Here is a 14,223-nt window from a genome sequence, read left to right on the forward strand (position 1 = left end):
ACAATTAATATTTTATTTTATTATTTTAGTGTGTGTGAATAAAATAAATAATAAAAAGTGGAATAACGATTTAATAGAAGGTAAAAATTAAATTGTTAAAATATAGGTACCCACTAACCATTATTTTATTTATTTTAGTTTCAATTTTTTTAGTACCTATTACAACTTTTTAATTTCCTTATTAAGATATACTTTAGACTTTAGTCTTTAGAGTAGTTTGGACTTCAAAAGTAGTGATGGGCACAACCGAGTGAAAACTATCGAAGTACTCGATAGTTTAAACTATCTAATTACTCGGTTGTTTTATAAAACTATCGAACTATCGAAAAACTATCGAACTATTGAAAACTAATCGAACTATCGAAATTTTTACTTTTTAGGTAAGGTTATGTATTATTTACTATTTAGCCATGATGTTGTCAATGTTGTTATTCGAGATTCGACTATCGAGTATCAAGGCTGGTTATTTCATTTTTTATATTTTTGTCTTTAAAATGTCTATCACAAATTATTATCAAGTAAATTCGGTCGATAATACCGAAAAATCACTCGATTGTTTTTTTTTTAACTCGATAGTCAAAACTAGTTGGTACTAGACGTGTATTATTATTTACTACCGAATGAAAACTATCGATAGTCAAAACTAGTCGGTGTAAGACGTATGCAACTACCGAAAGAAAGGCTTTTGAAAGTCTTATTTTTTTTTGAGCTCTTTTGAAAACTGGGCATTTGAAGTTTGCGGTATGGTCCCCGGAGCAAAGTGCACACTTGGCAGGACTTTTCGGGTCCTTGATGCACTCGTTTGTATGATGTTCCGCACCACATTTTACGCAGTGGGAAGCGTGGTTGCAATAGTTTTGCGTATGGCCAAACGCTTGGCGTTTATGACATTGTGGGAGGCTATGGCTCTTTTTGTGGGGTTTTTCGATAACCACTTTGGTATTAAGCAACGACTTAATATTGTGAATGTCCTCGTTATTTTCATTCGGGTAGATATCCACAAAGAAAAGTGGAAGGGGACGTTTATTTTTGTCTTTAGCGTTGTAGATGTGTTTTACTTGATGTCCTAGTTCATCCAGAGTGGAGGAAATATTGGTACCTAAGGTCGAGGGGTGTAAATTTCTGATGACGACCCTGTAGGGACGTTGGCAGCAAGGTTCAAATTAATGAAAACTGGCGTCAGTTTCATTTAAGTGAGAGACAATTTTGTTGAAGCTATTACGACCTGAAGGTTGGACGATGAGATGAGAAGCCGAAGACTTGCAAGTAAAGGCGTTTGGGCCGGTAATACTTGTCAAAATAGAGTTGAAGGCAGAGTAATTTGCAATGTTTTTTATGTAGATTGGCGGAGACGGCGGATTAAAATCCTGAACAGTGTTAGATGACTTAGTGGAGTCGTCTTTAGAGCTGATTGAAGATGTGGAAACATCGTTATTTTTACAGTTATTGTTATAGGTGAGAACGGCAAATTTGTTTGGCGAAACGAAAAATTTGGATTTTTTATCATTCTGATTAGGTGACAGAGACGAATTTGACAAATGACGTTTTGAGGAGCCGCGTGAACTTGACAAATTTGAACCAATTTTTTGAGAGTTTTATTCGTTGACATTTTTATTTGGAAACGACCGATAGTAAACACTTATGAGCGCACTGCGGCGATAACGGAGCGAGATGATACAAAGTACGTTGTACGTGTGTGTTCATGTTGAACGCTACAGCCGAACTGATTTAAGGTATTTATGTAGACATTTAACATTTTTGATTTTATATTATTAGTTTTCTTCAATAATTTTCAATAGTTGTTGATTAAAAAATGTTCCCTCAGAATGGGTTAGGTACCTCCCTGGCCCCACAACTCTGTAAAATATCAACAACTTACTAGGTACCTATTTCCACTGAGACTGCTCCCCTTAATATTTGAAGGTACATCGCAAGAGTATACGCCAATATCCCACGCATTGAAACATTACATGAATGTATTTTTTATAACCATAGTCCATAACCTATAAGACCAGTGGCGTTCTTAGGAATTTTCTATGGGGGGGGGGGGAGTCTGAAAATTTACTTGAATTTAATAGTGGGGACAGAGCCCCCCACACTACCCGTAATCATAATGTTTACAAATTTTGTGTTATTATGTATTTATGTATTATACCATTTTTGTAGACAGTACCTAGTGAGCTGTATTTGGTATATCATATGAATATCAAAAGTAAAATAATGCAACCAAAAACTAAGCTTTTCAACATTCATACTTTAATAATCATTTTAAAACCATAATAATTTACCAAACATTTCTAAACACAATACTTTCAACTTTCAACTTTCACTCCATGATCTCTATCCATTCTCTTAACCGTTTTACACTACTAACTACTTCTGTAACTGGTCAATTTATAGGATATTTTATTATACTTTTTATTTAAAATATAAAACAATTTTATAAATCAGTTTAAATAATGTATTTTGATTTTTAATTTTATGTTAAATTCAAATTAAAATATTGATTTTTCTCGATTTTTCGGACATAATCTAAAGAACTTTTTCTGAATCAATAGGCACATCTTTATGAATGGCCAATAATGTTAGTTCATTAAAACGGTCCTAGAAAATATAATCTTCTATATATATAAGAATCTAACTTGATTTTGGAGACGAAGGAAACCGGTTTGTTTGTTTATTTATTATTGTTATTATTATTTATTAATTTGTTTGAATTTGCATTTTTCCATTTGAAATATATATTATTCATTGAACAAATAATTTATTGGAACATTTTTTTCTACCTTATCTCTATTCTATAATAAAAATAATAAAACTTACCACTCCAGTGGTTGAATTCAAAATATAGGATATATAATTTCAGAAATTAGCAATAACAATAACTACAATTTGTAATTATATTAGGTATATTATTTGTATAGCCAAAAAATAGTCATATGTTTTTAAATTAAATTATAAAAAAATAATTTCTTCCAGAGGAAGGTCGGGCAGCTAGTCATAACTCATAATATAAGAAAATAATTAAATATGGTTATAATAAAATTTTCTATTTACTTCAGTCATTGTGTTTCTCAGATAGGTCTTAAGTTTTTTCAAACATGAGAACATTTTTTCTAGAGTTGAGGTAGAGACCGGCAAGGTGCATAGTATTTTGAAAATTTGGTAGATGTTAGGGAAAATTTCAAAATTACACATTTATAGTCATTTTTACTGATTTCACACTCGTTCACTTCTTATCGTTTCTTGTCGACCATTATGCTGATGACTTAAAAGTTAAAACTTTGAAATTACCAAAGACTAAGTTAGTACCTATCTGATTTTATTTCGCCGATTACATTTGTCGTTGTCGTATTGTAGTGAATATTATTATACCTACAATTTATTATTATATTTCATTTTTAAGGACATTTTTGTCATATTCTAAGCAATTCGAAGCTTTGATATGTTTATATAGAATTTTATAGTAAAATAGAGTAAAATACTAAAAAAAATATATATTCTTATTAGTTAAAAACTCATATTTGCAATTTTTTAGGTCATTTATTAAGGAAATTTTTTGTCATTTTCATGTCATATTTGCATTTTTTTTTTGTCATATTTTATTGTTTTTAAGGTCATCAACTTCCGATCACAAGTTATTAGTATTATTTGTTCGTTTTCAAATTTTAATTTACAGGACTTTAGTTCCTATATGACTTCTAAACTCCACTACAATCCATTATGTGTGTAATTTGTTTCCTACATACATTACACACATAATGCACCCTGCGCGTTATTTTGAACAATGGATTTTTAGGAATTTAGTCATTTTACTCACCAGCAATGGATTCAGAGGGAAGAGCTAGGGTCCATGTGCTTACGGTACGACAGTACGTGGTCACAGAATAGTTTGGACATTACTATTTTTTATTTTACTATAGTAATTTTATAGCTCAGTCCCGCAATTACTCAGTTTCTGCTGCTGTAATGGTGGCTCAAACCTCGCGTGTTATATAGGTTATCCATCGCATAAAAAACTTGGTAATATTTATTATTATTGAACAGGATTTAGCATCTATTTTTTACGTTATTATAAGTGATTGTTAAATATGTTGGCATTCGTGTAGCAGGTGATCTACTACCTCTTTTTAGATGCATCATTCTATCGTATTATACTTGGTGTAGACGTGTAGTTGGTAAATCCACAATTATTATAATTATTATTATTATATTTATTATTATAAGTTTAGGTATATGATTTAAGGAAATATAATAGAGGCAGGATTCTACTGGGTTATAGCAGAGGTGCAAATTGAGCGGACAACAATAGTTCAAACTCAGATTCTGATTCTGAAAATATTCCTGCTAACAACGGTAATTATAGGTATAATGGAAAATGAGTGGAAGGTCCTTGGGTTTTTAAAACGTTTTTTTTTTTTTTGTTGAACGTCAAAAATAAAGCTACACTTATTCCAGTAATTAGAAAAGAAATACTTCCAGGAACAACAATAATGTCAGATGAATGGAAACCCTATAAAGTTTTACAAAATAAAGGTTACAATCACTTGACCGTAAACCATTCTAAACATTTTGTCGACCAGTTAACAGGAACCAACACCCAGACAATATAGAATGCATTTGGTTTCATTTTAAAATAAAAATACTTTGACAAGGGATGGCACTACCTACATCGGAAATTGTACATCGTCATCTAATTGAAGCATATTATGCTATGTTGAGGATTAATTAATCCTCAACATACTTTTTTAATATTTTTTATTGATACTAAAAATGTTGAGGTACTGTACTTGGAATTTTTTTATATTTGTCTATTTAATTTTTATTCTTTGACATTTGAAGAACAATTGTATGATATGGTGTAATAAAAAATATAATATGTTTTTATATATTAAAATAGTATACTATTATAAAAAAATATAGTTTTAATATGTACGTATAGATCACTCATCTTGAATTCGCAGATCAATCAACCGCGGTAGATCACCCACTACACGAATGCCAATATTTTTAACAGTTCGACCAGGTTCCTGTTACTTTAAAATAATATATTAGAATATAATATAGCTGAACGATCTTTTTCAAAACTTACAATGATAAAGAATTATTTAAGGAACTCTCTGGGTATCCCAAGAAATTAACCAATATAGCAATTTCAAATACTTATAGAGAAGTATGCAGGGCTGTATTTAGGGGGGGGGCACTGGCTACAACTGCCCCGGGTGCCAGTATTTTGGGGGTGTCAATTGTGTAGTCAGAAATTTGTTCACTTGTGAATTATTAAAACTTTTAAAATTGAAATCATTTTAATAACTGTATTATATAATAATACAATATCATATATTATAATGTTAATGTATTATGCTGTTTGAAATTTAAACAACTAATTTATTTGTAGCGAAATAGCTATCAGCAATTGAGAATTATTAATATACCTACCTAATAATTAGGACTCGAATTTCAATGCATTTGCATTTTTTTTTGAATGTATTACAGTCTTACATGATTCTTTCAAAGCTACAAGTGTGTTTCAACATTTTAAAGTAGGTACTCTATGTTATAACCGAAAGTTTTTTGGAGGTATTTTTACCGTTTTTATACATTTTTTAATTTTTCAAGACATTATTGACCTATTTTTCGTATAACGACTAAAATAATTGACTTATTTATTGAAATATAAACATACTCACTACAGATAGTGCTACGTAATATAATTAATTTTTGCTTTGAACTTTATTACACGAGGAAATCTTCAGGTCAAATTTAATTCTTATTATACAGTTCAATACAAATGTAATTTGTCAAATTTAATTTTTTACAAATTTTTGACATTTTTAGGGCATTTTTTAAAGTTTTTAGGTTATAAATGCATTTTTGAAAGGGTATTTTTTTATATTTTTAGAGCAATTAAATCCGCGACCTACTAATAATAATTGTTCCTTTACCCTATACCCAAATTTGTTGTGCTTCAATAGATATAAATTATTTGTAATAATATTGCGTATTTTGTTATCGTGTGAGGCGTGCCTACTACAAAAATAGGTACAATTTATTATACAATATTATAGTCAACAAATTATCGAGCCATAGTATATTATGTTAATGATCCATGAAGTAGGTATATAGGTACCTAAATATGTGAAAAATAATAACTTATATGATAAATTATAAGCAGCGCTCAAGTGGCATACACTCACTTGTATCTTTGGGGAGGGGTTAGGGGGTTTATTAAATTATTAAACAATATTTAAAATAGAATCACATATTATTGTGAAACAAATATTCTTTTGATTGCTCAAAATCTAAAAGGTTCATAAGGATTTATCTCTCATATTCCCCGTGGATGGGTGCCAATTTCTTTTTGCACCGGGGTGAAAAATATCTAAAATATGTGGCACTACAAGTATGCGTCATCAAGTTTCGTTATTGAAATAATAACTGACAATTTTGCAAATTTGAAGGCAAGACATTTTTTTTTTTTTAAATAAATAAAAATACAATACAATTGTTTTTTAATTTACTAAGAATTCATAATTCGTAGTGAATTTAAGTACCTAATATAAAATAATTTTTACGCAATTTGTTTATAATATTTTAATTCCTATTTATATTTTTAATCCTCTTTAGTTTTTTAATGAGCTTTCCTTGGTCCTTTGACACAAAGATGTGTACATAATTATAATTATTTTATATTAGGTACTAATCATTTTAGAAGGAACGGAAAGTGAGTGCTAAAAAAAAGTGCCCACAGTGAATTTTTGCCCACGGGTCTCTTAAAATCAAATTGACAAGTAATAACAAATAACTAGGTAATTGAAAAAAAAATTGTCTGATCCTATTTCTAATAAACATCAGATTTTGGCGTAATCGATTTTTTTATTGCTCAAAAATAAATATTAAGGGGATCGCATCATATACGCATTTTTCGTACGTTTTAGACCGATAAGCGATGGTAAATTATACATACTTCTGAATGTCCGATTTTAATTTTTAATATATATATATGAGTTCCTTGGCAAAATAACTAGACTTTCTAGGAAGTAAATTTTCAATTTTCAATTTTAAAGGACCATAAAATTTGGATATTTTTTAAAAAAATCTCATGAAATAATTGCATTACATTTGTATTAAATTATTTTAATTTAGGCTTTTTGGGTTTTATATCAAAATAGTGGTTCCTGCAAAGCATAGTCTAAGAGTTTAAGAATTCAACCCTCTTTTCGAAATTACAATCAAACCCCAGGAAGTATGTTTAGTTTACTACCGCTTTTGGTAGTTTTTATAGGTGATGCACAGAAGAATATAATATTTCGTTTTTCTCGATATTTGACATGTGCGTGTGCGTGCGAGTATGGCACACGACGGATTTCGAACTTATCACGCAGACTATTGATAATTTACTCACACTCCTTAACGAGGATAAGATATCGGATTGCCTATACGCGACCCCTTATTAAATCACCGCCACCAATCCCCTTAAACTGCGGGGTCTCAACATTTTCACCAAATGTAATAAATTACAATGCAGATGCCTATCATGAAATAATTTTGAAAATATTTCAGCTCTTTTTGTGCTATTTATATTTTTTTAGTTCTATTTTGAATTATTTTATGTTGGATAGTTATACAATGACTCAAAAATGTGTAACATTTTTCTGAAAAAAGTTATGTTTCACTATTATACCTAATGAGTCATTATATACCAAATACATAATATTTATTATATTCATCCATCCACGGACCAATTTTTATAATATTATGAAGCAACGCACGGATCATGGGATATCCGTCACTACTCACTAGTCACATAATATAATGTTATGTTAATATATTATGCATAATATAATATAATATTATGTTATTTATATTACGTCTATGGTCACTACAATGCAATTTGCTGTCTGCTGTCACCACTTCCATCAAAGTATCAGACCCACCAACATCGTTTAGATGGAATCTAAAACCGTGGTCTTATTACTCCAGAAGAGACAAGAGTAGATGGTCTTTTGTTATCAGTTGATAACGGACACTACCGATCGCGTTATACCGGGTAACGAGTATGAGGTTTCCCCACTCCAATTAGAGGAGCGTTGAAGCACGCTTGCGCAAGGCGCAGCGATATACCTCGAGGCCCGCCGACCGCCTGGCGACTGGCACTTAGTCAGTTCGGCACGACGGCACTGCGCAGCGTCCGGGTGATTATCGCGTTCGTCGACCATTATTCGCCGTGCGCGTTTGCTCCAGTCGCGACCGTGTGGCTGAGCCCATCATCAGTAGACTAGCCGTCGACGATTCGTTTTTCGCTTTATCGTCACCTACAGACGACCACCACCACAGATAGACGGGCAAATCCGGGACGCGACGATCACGACGATAGACAATTCTACGCATCTTGAAAGTACGTAGGTATCTTACTGTTGTTTTTCCGTTTTGCAACTGCACGAGCTTTTCCGCGACGAGCGCGTGCGGTGGACTCCGCGCACCGGTCGTCGCGGTGGTTTCGAACAGGTCCCGTTCCCCTGTTCCGTCGCCATTACACCGGAGCGGGTGTCACAATTCGCCGACAAACCCGCGCGCGTGCGTGCCGCACCTACCGGCTACACACCCGTGCGGCGCGAACCACCGAATTTTAGTTGTCCGTATCGTTCTCTCTCCTGGTATTATCGCCGCTCCTGTTCCTGCACGCGCCCCTCGAAGGCGTATTGCGTTCATGACGACTGCCGAAAATATGAGCCTTCCTCTGACAACGGTGCAGGTGTGCCTGTGAGGGTGACGGTGGCGTTGCAGCAGGTACTTCGTAGGCGGACACCGGTGTCACCTCTCGGGTGTTGGTCGAGAAGTCGTCGTCGTCCACGTCTATAATAATATCATATAACATTCGTGCAAGACTACACGCACAGAACATCGCTAATTAACTGTATTGGCTGTATTATTATTATTTCTTTGTATTCGTTGTTATCGTAGTTATCCGGTCTCGACTCTTCTAATCAGCGATAGTACAATAACAACAACAACAACAATAATATTATGGTGTTGATACCGCATTTTTGAGTTGCCCGTCACAAGTCCACAACAATAAAAAACCTCTACACAAACAATTTAGTAATTAGTAATTATAGTATAAACCTACTTCATCAGACACCCATATTTTTTTACGTTGACTAAAAAGCACAAATAACTGTCAATCTTATCGCTACTTTTAGTTTTGTTGTGCTGAAAGTTAATACTCGGGTAGTTTGATAGTGTCTACCTTGTTGTGTCTTGTTGGTTGACTTTTTCCAAAATGTATTTATATTTATTTAACGTAGAAATATGTAAAACTTAACTATGTAGGTATCAATAATGTTACTAAAGCTATTTACTAGTAATATTCACTGAAACCGTAATACATTTCTGTTTGTATTTTAAAATTTTAATAACACTCAAAAAATTCTTTAAATACTTTGGATTTTCCCTTAAAAAGTCATCTGGTTTAATTTTTAGAAATGTATTGTTCCTTACAGATTTATAAATGAGACACCAGTTTACTTTTTTTTGACATTGATTATGCGGTTTCTCCCTACAGCAAACCTGATTTTACCTTCATTTAATTTGTCATAACGTAAATTAGGTATTAACATAGATTTCAGGGATGGATATCTCAAATTTCTTTCTAATCTGGTGTGAATCTGGTATACGGGACCAGACTCAAGAATTGGAATTATAACATATAGTTCAGTGTTTCAAACACTTCTTAGGTAGGTACCAAGAACAAATTTGTTTTTCTTGGAAATTTAGGATTTTTAATTTAAGAAATTTTCTATTTTAATTAAATTATTTTTTTCTACCTACTTATTTGCTGGGTACCTCCTACCTATATGTTTAAAAACACTTTAAAACTTCAGATCTATACAGATTGCAATTGTAATTGAAAACATACTTTACCTCATACCTATTTTATACCAACGTACTTGAAATACCTAATTGTTTTTCCTAGTTTAGGGGTTATCAAGGTCTATTGATAAAATATGGTATGGATATCGACTATAATATGACAATCTATTGACCACCAACTATTACTTGATCACCCGCTAGATCATTATATCAAATTTCATCTTGCTAACAAATAATTTCAATACATGAATAATGTCTTTTATCCCACACTCGGTTAGAATATCTTTTAATTAATTACCTATGTAGGTACGTATATAAATAATTATACACTTAAGTGTTAAACATATAGAGTTTTGAAGAACTACATTTTAGATATAGGCATAGTGTTATAGATGTACATTTATAATATTATGTTATATAAGTTAGATTATATGGTAAAGGTGTGTTTAATATAATAATATTTAATAATATCTTTCATAATATTATATTATTATAACTAAACTAATTAATTTTGTAGCATAGGTAACTCTAACTTAAATATATTTGGTTTAATGTACTCGTATAATTTGCACTTGTAAGTTAGCTGTGGCCCGAGGCTGTGCATGTACTAACTCTCTTCAAACAATTTGCTTATTATATTTTAGTAATACAATTACTGATAGGTATATTATACCTAAATTACCTATGGAACAATATCATTGTGTTATGAATTTATTATTAATCAAAGTTTACGATAAAAACCTTTGTGATTGCCACTACACAATAATTTGTTCACAAATATACTGCAATGTATGCATAATAATATGCATGTGTAAATTTGTGGTTAAATGTTTGATCGTTAAGTGGGGGCCGACAGAATTCATGGCAACTCTGTAACACACTCCTACTGTGGCAAATTAAATGCCTATGTAAACATTATCTACGTTAGATTACAATATTACCTGTGTGTTTAATATTTTTATCAACAAATATGATGATGTTATAGTAATAGTAAGTACTTCTTAATTAAGAATTTATTTTATGAATTGTTCTTAAAAATTGTCCACCGCTCTATTAAATCCTTGATTAAAACAATACTATTCATTTACCACTACCTAATAATATATCATGTATAGAAACATTTGTACTTTTTTCAACTTCAGGGACTAACGCATAATATTGAGTATAATATTATAATATACCAAAATATACCAATTAAAAATGATTAGGTACCTCATATATTTTATATCATTGTTCATTTTATTGTAAGTATATATTAAAAAAGAGCAAGTTTCCAAAAATACAATTCCGGTTACTTAGTATAATTATGAAAAATTCTATTTACTATCTCCTAATTAAAATGGTACAAAAAAACATTCTATACTCAGGTCTTCAATATTAATCATCAATATTAAATGCCCCTTAATATTTTACCTAATGCATTTTAAATAAGGTGTGGTTTGAAATTAAGAACTAAATAATGTTTTTTAAACTGCCAGACTTTTATCAATGTTTTAGTAAATGCTGTATTAAAATTTCTAGATCATTAAATAGTCTCTCAATAAGCTGCAGCTTATTACTCATCGTAATATCTTTAGTGTACCTATTTAGTACAATGAATAGGTAGCAATGTAGCATTTAAGTATTGTCATACATTCATACCTTTATTAATTTTATTTTATTAAACATTTTCTTAATAGCTATTATAAAAACTGAACTTGTTTTGTTACAATAGACCTTATTAGCTTCACTGTACTTGGAATAGTACCAAGAAAAATAAAATTTTATTAACATAATCGTGCCGCGTGCAATGTGCATAGATCTTTATTTTAGATGATCCATTAGTAATTTTTCTCTTATATGGGCATCCTAGACCAGGCACATATCTAGAATTTTCAAAGGGGAGTGTTATGAAAAAAAACTAAAAAAAAAAAAAATAAACATCATTTAAAACCATTACATTCTTTGCTCAATTGCTCCACTCAGAATCTATAATAAAATATACCATATTATTTTGCTTATACATACTATTATTTATATTTTTAAAAGTGAAAAGTGATTTATATAATAATTATTTTATTATGATGTGAAATAAAAAAGATAGGTACTTACCCTCGTACTTACCTATATGTAAAAAAAAGAAGTAGGGTAGGTAATTTAATTATTACATTAATCATATACAATGACTTTCCTACTTAGCTTAATATGTATTACATCTTCTGTAATCTGTTGACACTACTATATAACAGTATATATTCATAACTGCCAAACCATTTATACAATTTTTGCCAGTTGTACTTCATAAATACTAAATATGATTTAAAATGTTGAAGTGTTGAAAAGGACCTTTCACTGGAAGCGGTTGTGACAGGCAAATGGGCCAGTATAATTAAAAGCCTGTAAATAGTTGGGAATATATTTTCATTGCAATTTATAAAGCTTCTATTGTATTTTTGGGTACTGGTACCTATCCTCTTTTTTATTTATTAGTACCATTTTATGAATTCCCCCTTAGTAGTTATTTCATCTACTTCAGTATCTGATGAATATGTTTTTAGAAGATCTTTAAATTGTATTTATTTATTTATTTTATCATGGTTTTATCAATAATCAATCTTTTACATCATACTTTTTATAAACCATAATGTAAAATAATTTATCTTGCACAATTTTAATATATACATGTAGTAAGGAAACACAGTCAAGGGGGGTGATGCTACATCACCACCCCCCCTCGCTACACTACATAAACTCATAAATACATAATATATAGGCATTTAGTTAGGTATTACCTCGGGTATTACTCATATTACTATAATACTGTTAGCATTCAAATAATATTTATTTTATTTTTGTTTTAATTAATAGAAAAACAAAATTTTAATCTTAAAAAATATATCGTTATACCCCGCTTGATACATTTACCTAATTGATACCTACCATAATTTGCTATGCTCGAATCAATAACAAGTATAAGTACACTTTGTTAAGTTTGTGCTTATAATTGTTTTAAGCATTTTTCTATTATTAAATTACACTTAAATAATTATTTTAGTGTATTTTTTGTATTATGTCATGGGCCATGGGTAATTATAATAAAATAACCAAAAGACAAGTTTGTGACGTCAGTGTCCAACAGCAAAAAAATAAATGGTTTAAAAATTAAATATATATATATATAATTATGAAATCTTTATTAAATGTTTCAACAGTTTAAGGCTTTCAATTTAATATTTTTGTATAAATCATATTTTTGGCAATTTATTGTTTAATTAGTTAAGTATTTTTGCTTGAACCGCCCATTCTATTTAAACACTATTGATTGTAATATTTTATAGCAAATCTTATAAAATTTTCTTAGTATTTATCATAAAAAACCTTTGTAGTTAACTATTTTATTTTTTAATTGGTCATTTCTCTAGAACTCATACAATTTACAATAATCATATTATAATGCATTTGATAACAATAAGGTAATTCTATAAATATAAAAACCAGGAGTTAGTTCTTATATGTACGCAGGCTATGTTATTTTATTTACTTACTAATATTCCTATAGACACCGTGCAGGAAGACAACTAGCGCTCTGGGGAGACAACTCGCGTACTACTTGACAGCGCTGATTTTACGCGCAATATTCGGCCCATTCATAAAATCGTCGACAACCCCAAGGTTTTGAAGGTTTTAGTAATTTTTAATAAGTCCCAGTGAGAAATTAAATTTGTAGTCTGCAAATATATAACTCACACTCCACACAGGCATATTATGATTATATTTAATTTGTAGTAGGACAGTATAGGTATACCTATACTGTCCTAAATTTAGGTAGTATACTACCTAAATTTAACAAGCAAAGAATTATTTTCGTTGGCAGTATTATTGTATTAACTATAAAATATTCAAAAAAAGTAAAACTTCAAACTTCTTCAATATATTAACTATGGGTACCTATCAGTAATAACAATATAAATTATAGTATTGAACCATAGACATACTAATAGGACATATAATTAATATATTTAAATGTCTATGTATTGAACAATAATAAACATATGTCATAAATAGAACATAATATTAGCTAAAATGACAACATTTATTATTATACTTGTTATATTTTAGATTCTGAGTGAAACGATGAAAGTATTAATTTTACAATGATGTGTGTTTTTTTTTTATTTTTTGTTAATTTTTTATTTTTAATTTTTTTTGTGTCTGTCATCACCTTTTAGGACAATAAAAGTGCTTGGATTTTTTTCAACAGTATTTTTTCGGATAGGAAAGTGAATCATCTAGTTGGTAGGGGGGAGGAGGTCAAAAGTTAAATTTTTACTGTACTTATCAAAACTCCCCGTGAAAAACAAAAGAATAATT

At 30.3% G+C, this 14,223-nt stretch overlaps 1 protein-coding gene across 2 annotated transcripts in view; it reads left to right on the forward strand.

The window, feature by feature from the left end:
* Nucleotides 1-8,147: 8,147 nt before the first annotated feature.
* The window catches only part of LOC100169339 (zinc transporter 1), a 21,391-nt gene continuing 15,315 nt past the window's right edge, over nucleotides 8,148-14,223 (forward strand). The window contains exon 1 of one of the 2 annotated variants that reach the window (XM_001950931.5): nucleotides 8,148-8,402. The gene's annotated coding sequence lies outside the window, so the exon portion shown is untranslated. The remainder of the gene's footprint in view (nucleotides 8,403-14,223) is intronic. The other variant, XM_008183397.3, reaches the window with a different exon arrangement.

This window comes from Acyrthosiphon pisum, chromosome A3, assembly GCF_005508785.2.
Source record: "Acyrthosiphon pisum isolate AL4f chromosome A3, pea_aphid_22Mar2018_4r6ur, whole genome shotgun sequence".
In the NCBI taxonomy this organism is placed as follows: domain Eukaryota; kingdom Metazoa; phylum Arthropoda; class Insecta; order Hemiptera; family Aphididae; genus Acyrthosiphon; species Acyrthosiphon pisum.